Below are 6,000 nucleotides of genomic sequence, written 5' to 3'. Positions count from 1 at the left end.
TCCTGATGAGAGTGTGTCACCAGTGTGGACTGAAATATCTATGGGAAATAGTTATCACTGCTGTTACTAGCTAAGCTACAATCCCAGTTGAAAAAGCAGGATGATGTAAGCCAAAGTGTTCTAACAGGGAAAATAACCCAAAGAGGAAAGGAACTACCGAAACAGATAGAATAGTGTGCCCGAGTATACCCTCAAGCAAGAGAACTCACAATCTAAAAACAGTGGAAAGAGAATGGTACAGAGGCTATGTCACTACCCAAAACTAGAGAACAATGGCTTGATTTTGGAGTGTCCTTCTCTAGAAGAGTTGTTTACCATACCCAGAGTCTCTTCTACAATTACCAACAGTTAAGTAGCCACTGAACAATTACAGTGCAGTAGTTAACCCCTTGAGGGAAGAAGATAGTTACCGCATGGGAATCGTGATAATTAACATGGCGTTACATGATCATCTGTTTCATCATATCTAACAGTTCATAACAGGATATTCCCAGATACTTTGGGTAACAACCGCCCGAGACAGTGAAGGTGACTTACGATATGAAATATTACCTTTACCGGTCATATATGATTAATGCGTATTGAAGGAAGTGTGTTCGAATGGAGCAAACTGATGAGAAAATAAGAGTATAAACGTAATTGACTTCGTCCCATAAATATTGTCTCAATTTGACAAAATAATGACACTTTCAGACTCGGTGAAAAAAAAAAAAAAAAAAAAAAAAAAAAAAAAAAAAAACAGATGATGAAAAACGATAAATAAAAAAATCAGAACTGTTAACATTGTACCTTATATCAGAAAAAAATGGTTTACAATATCAATGATCATAATTAGTGAAAATCTCATCTCCCCTAAATAATAAAGAGCGGGTGTCTGGATACATATATATATATATATATATATATATATATATATATATATATATATATATATATATATATATATACTGTATATATATATATATATATATATATATATATATATATATATATATATATATGTTAAATCTTACCTGTCACGCTCAGGGGAGGGGGAGTAGTAACACCCTGGTGAGAATAAGTATCCCAAGAGGTACAATTCGGAAACCACACACTCCATAAATTGCCGAACCAGTGTTTTGATAGCTAGGAAAGAGGGGAAGGTGAGAACGGTTGAATCTGTGAGTGTGTGTCATTTTCGAAGACTCGGGTACACTAGTATAAATAGAATAAAACTTTGAGTGATTGTAATTGGGTTATAAGGACTATAACTTTATCTGCCTCCTACAAAAATCTGAATTTTAGTAGTCCTTTGAGTTTGTATAGAAACAGCTATTTTAGATGAGGAATGCAGAAGTTGATACAAAATCCATTAGTATTAGCAAGGTCAGATAGTTGAGAGTAAATGGGTGATCTATGATGTCATATGGAAAGCAAGACGAAGTAATGAATGTTAACATGAATTTTGAAAGATTTAGAAGTGTTTGATTCATATAAGTATAAAGAAACCAATATTAAAGAAGATGAAATGGAGGTTTTTACCCAAATCTCCTTTATGGATGTAAAGTATGGATGCTTAATAAATATAAAAGAGAAATGGTGACGCTGTTAAGATGAACTGTTTGCAAAGTATATTGTAAGGAAATAATGTAATTACAATTAGTGAAAGGTTGGATCAGTGTTTTGAAGTGGTTCGGCCATGTGGAAAGAATAGAGAATAGAATCGTGAAAAGTATGTGGTTCAGAAGTGTTCTTACATCGCAGAAACGGAAGGAATAAAATAGGTTTGATAAAAGGCTGTAAAGTCGTAACAGAGAGGAAGAGCCTTGCCCTAGATATCCTGGTATATAAGGGCGATTAATGTTGTGGAACATTTAACTTAGCAGAAAGATCATCCAGGATTCAGCAGTTAAAGGACGAATATGACTAGAAAACGCCTACAAAGAGGAGGCCATTCATGTTGAAGAAAATAACTGAGAATTGGCTGTTTTGAATACAAATAACGATAATGAGGAAAAATACATCAGTTTTATGACTAAGGAGAGAGAGAGAGAGAGAGAGAGAGAGAGAGAGAGAGAGAGAGAGAGAGAGAGAGAGAGAGAAAGAGAGAGAGAGAGAGAGAGAGAGAGAGAGAGAGAGAGAGAGAGAGAGAGAGAGAGAGAGAGAGGCTCGCCATTGGCATTATCTTCTTTAATATCATAATGACATTTCTATTATACACGATTTGAATACGGTCCATCCTCGTTCCATAATATAATGATTTATTCAAGTAGACTCGGTGTCAGAATGATTTTTTCATAACAAAACATATTTCTTAAACAAAAGCATGAAATCCTAAATCACAACTTTCTTTGAATTATCTGCCCATGAATGATGAAATATTGGTAGTAAAATGGAAAAATACCGTCTTGGGAATGAGTGATTCACGTGCAAACTATTCATGCACCGTAGGTAGTGCAAAGTAAGAGATGATGAATGGAGAAGTACTGAATTAAAAACTCAAGATAGAGACGACTGGCGATATCTAACAGAGGCCCTTTTGTTCAATAGGCGTAGGAGATGATGTCAATGATGATTTCATCATTATGAAAAGCTTAATATGGAGTATGAGATTTGTAGCAATGTACAAAGACACAAAAAGTTTATAGAATGGTTATTAATATCTTCAAGTAGACTTGTTGACCCACTTGCATGTGTATGTATGTGGGGGGGAGAGGGTGGATGGTGCGTTTTGTGATTGATGATTCATAGGTACATCTCTGCTGATTTATGATCTAAACTTACTGTTATGTGTCAACGAGCTATCGTTTTCATGAGTCCGTTTTTTCCTTAATGGCCAGCACGTTTCCTCTGGGATTTTCGGTTCACCAGACGGAATAACGTTCCTCTTAACCGCTGACTCAGGTACCGCCCAATTGCCGTAGGCGCCTCTTTTTGTTTTAGGGAAAATATAATGCCGAGACTGTAAATAGCCGAAGAGAAGTAACTGGAAACTTACCACGTTCCTCATTTCGTTCCTGATGGGTAAAAAATTTTAAGGGATTTGTTTTCTTCATTTTCTGTTCCCAGGATAGACATAATGTAGTTTATCATGTATAAACAATTTTTAGAAGAATTTGTCTCACTATACGGATATGTAGTGGAATTAGCCTCATGGCAGATCGAGGAAGAGACAAGTCAAAAGTATGACATAAAAGAAGGAAGTCTGGCAATTTTTCTCCATGTACTATTATTAGAAGATTATTCCCCAATCTGGTCCCTGATAAAATATCAATTCTAGAATACTGTGTAATACTGAGCCTTATGATGGAGAAGACAAGACTGTTAAAACTAACTGTATACCTTGCACTGCCTGCAGGAAGATCCGAATGTGGAGCATGGTCAGAATTATGAAAAATCTTTTGCAACATGCAAAACAAACTAATTGAACGACGGTGCCACAGATTAATAACTAGATCAAGAATAAGAGATTTAAAATACCGTAAGTTATTCTCCACCAAATTAAGGTGAGGTTCAGCAGCTGAAGAAATAGACCGAATGTCTTTCTCAAAAGTAAATTTACAATTAAGAAGAACGCCTAAAATGTTAAAGGAATATATAATTAAGAGATCTGGGTATTTAGAACTCACTATCCTCGATCTACTTATAATCGTACTTTGAGTTTTGTTAGGGTTAAACATTATGTCCGATAATTTGCACCGTGTACTAATTTTAGCTAGATCTCTATTATGGAACCCAGCAACGCCAAATCTACATTCAAGAGATGGAATTGAGGCAAAGAGAGTAGCATCATCTGCAAATGCAGCAAGCTTGTTTACTAAGACAAACCACTTATGTATAAATAGTATGAAAAGTATTGGGCCCCAAGGAACACCTTGGTATTATCTCGGGGTCTTCTCTCTAGTGATGAGTTCTTTACTCTCGAAATAACCAATAAAATATAGAACTACTCGTCATCGTGATGTTTTCTGATGATGTTTCCTTCAGTGACTAATTGCATTCACCAAAATTGAAGATTTTGCGAGGGGAATGTATTCACCCCTATCTGTTTTGTCTGTTTGTTAGTTTATTCATTTGTTTGTGAACAACTTTACACAAAAGCTACAGTACAAACTTTGACCCAAGGCTGAATTTGTAACATTTTGATTAAGTACATCAATGTACAAGTACGCAGCAGTACTTTAAAAATAATCACAATGTTAGGTAAATGATAAGGATTTTGTTAGTTAATTTTTTGTTAGTGAACAACATTACGAAAAAAACTACGGAACCAATTGCAACAAAACTTGGTGAATATGTGGGGTGTGACCCAAGAACAAATCTATTTGATTTTGAAGAAAACATTGAAATACAAGTACGCAGTGAAGTTAATAGCAAAATAAGACTACCTGGCTTGGCGAAGGCTTGCTCTCCCTCTAGTTTACCAAGTGTTTTTTTAGCTCGCGTGCGTAACAGTCTGTCATCTGACGCCATGCACACAAAAGGACTTTTTTTAGTCTTAAGTGAACAAACTTAGTATTCTTCGTATTTTGAACTGCATCGTCTCGGGTTCGAAGAATTTCCATTAGCCCCGACGGATCTATCATTCTTTGATGAAAAGTGATTAACATTTCTTTGCGAATACGTTAATTGATTTATTTTCTCATTCCCTGCTCGTTAAATTTCTGTTTGACTATTACGACGCCAGGTACCCTGTCAATCATCCATTTCTGCTAAGGAAGTCTTAGGGATAATAAGAGACCTGGGATATTTAGATATGCCATTTTCTTTACAATATATAGAATAATTGATCTTGTGATGTTATTTGGTTTCAATATTATTTGCATAAAAATTATACAAAACCTGAAAAGATATTCAGTCATCTTGATTTAAACGTAGATTACATAATATATATATATATTATATATATATATATATATATATATATATATATATATATGTGTGTGTGTGTGTGTATGTTTGTGTGGTGTATATGTGTATGTGTATATATATATATATATATATATATATATATATATATATATATATATATATATATATCATAAAATAGCAGTTGATATTAATTAATATTTTAGAGTTGACAATCTCATTGAGTTTCGTTACTAATGAATGACATAATTCAGGATATATCTTGAGTATTGTGTCTATTACCTCTTGATGGCAAAAACCAGTATATATATATATATATATATATATATATATATATATATATATATATATATATATATATATATATATATATAATTTGAAGGCATCGAAAAAGATTCTTCAAGCATATTAACCAGGAAATTCAATGTTCCCAGAATACTCAGTGCATACTCTTCCTATTAGCCTACGTGATATGTTACTTCATTTGCTGGTAAAGAGAATATAATAACACATGCAATCATTCAGTCGAAATTTGCAATTAAGACTCGGCCAATAATTCAAGCAGTATACTTAGCTGAGTATCGTAAAAAACCATATTAGTAATCGTCATAGGAATCATATTATTATTATTATTATTATTATTATTATTATTATTATTACTAGCCAAGCTACAACCATAGTTGGAAAAAAAAGAGAATCATTAAAGCAGCATCAAGTAATATTATACCAACAATTACGGAAGCGGCATTTATTATGAATACATTGGCAATTAAAAAAGTAGCAGTTGCTAGTATACCATGTTCGTATTGGTGCAATAGCTGAAAGAATCCAAAGATATCATTGTCAATTTTCAATGAAACCCCAAAACTATCAACGTGGTGTATGGACAATATCTATTCGCATTAAGAAATAAATGATAATTGATGATTCTACTTTTGTTTCCCACGTCAACCAATAATTTTCGAACTGTGACATTTATCATACCAACGTACGCGACCCGTCAAAAATGACAGCTAAATACCTACAGTATATAGCTATACACATAGAGTCAACCCTTCCCTTCCCATCCCGTTTCCTAACCTCAAACCGCTGGTTCGGCAATTTGTGGGAGATTGTAGTTTCCTAGTGTACCTATCGGAGTAACCCCTCCTC

The 6,000-nt window shown here is 34.0% G+C and overlaps 1 protein-coding gene across 1 annotated transcript in view; it reads left to right on the top strand.

Moving 5' to 3' along the window:
• Positions 1-6,000, top strand: part of LOC137621652 (ankyrin repeat and BTB/POZ domain-containing protein 2) — a 622,846-nt gene that overhangs the window by 266,136 nt on the left and 350,710 nt on the right. The gene's annotated exons all lie outside the window — the stretch shown is intronic.

The sequence above is a fragment of the Palaemon carinicauda genome, chromosome 28, assembly GCF_036898095.1.
Source record: "Palaemon carinicauda isolate YSFRI2023 chromosome 28, ASM3689809v2, whole genome shotgun sequence".
NCBI lineage: Eukaryota > Metazoa > Arthropoda > Malacostraca > Decapoda > Palaemonidae > Palaemon > Palaemon carinicauda.
Note: the sequence above shows the minus strand (reverse complement) of the source record. Positions and strands in the feature narration are given on the sequence as shown.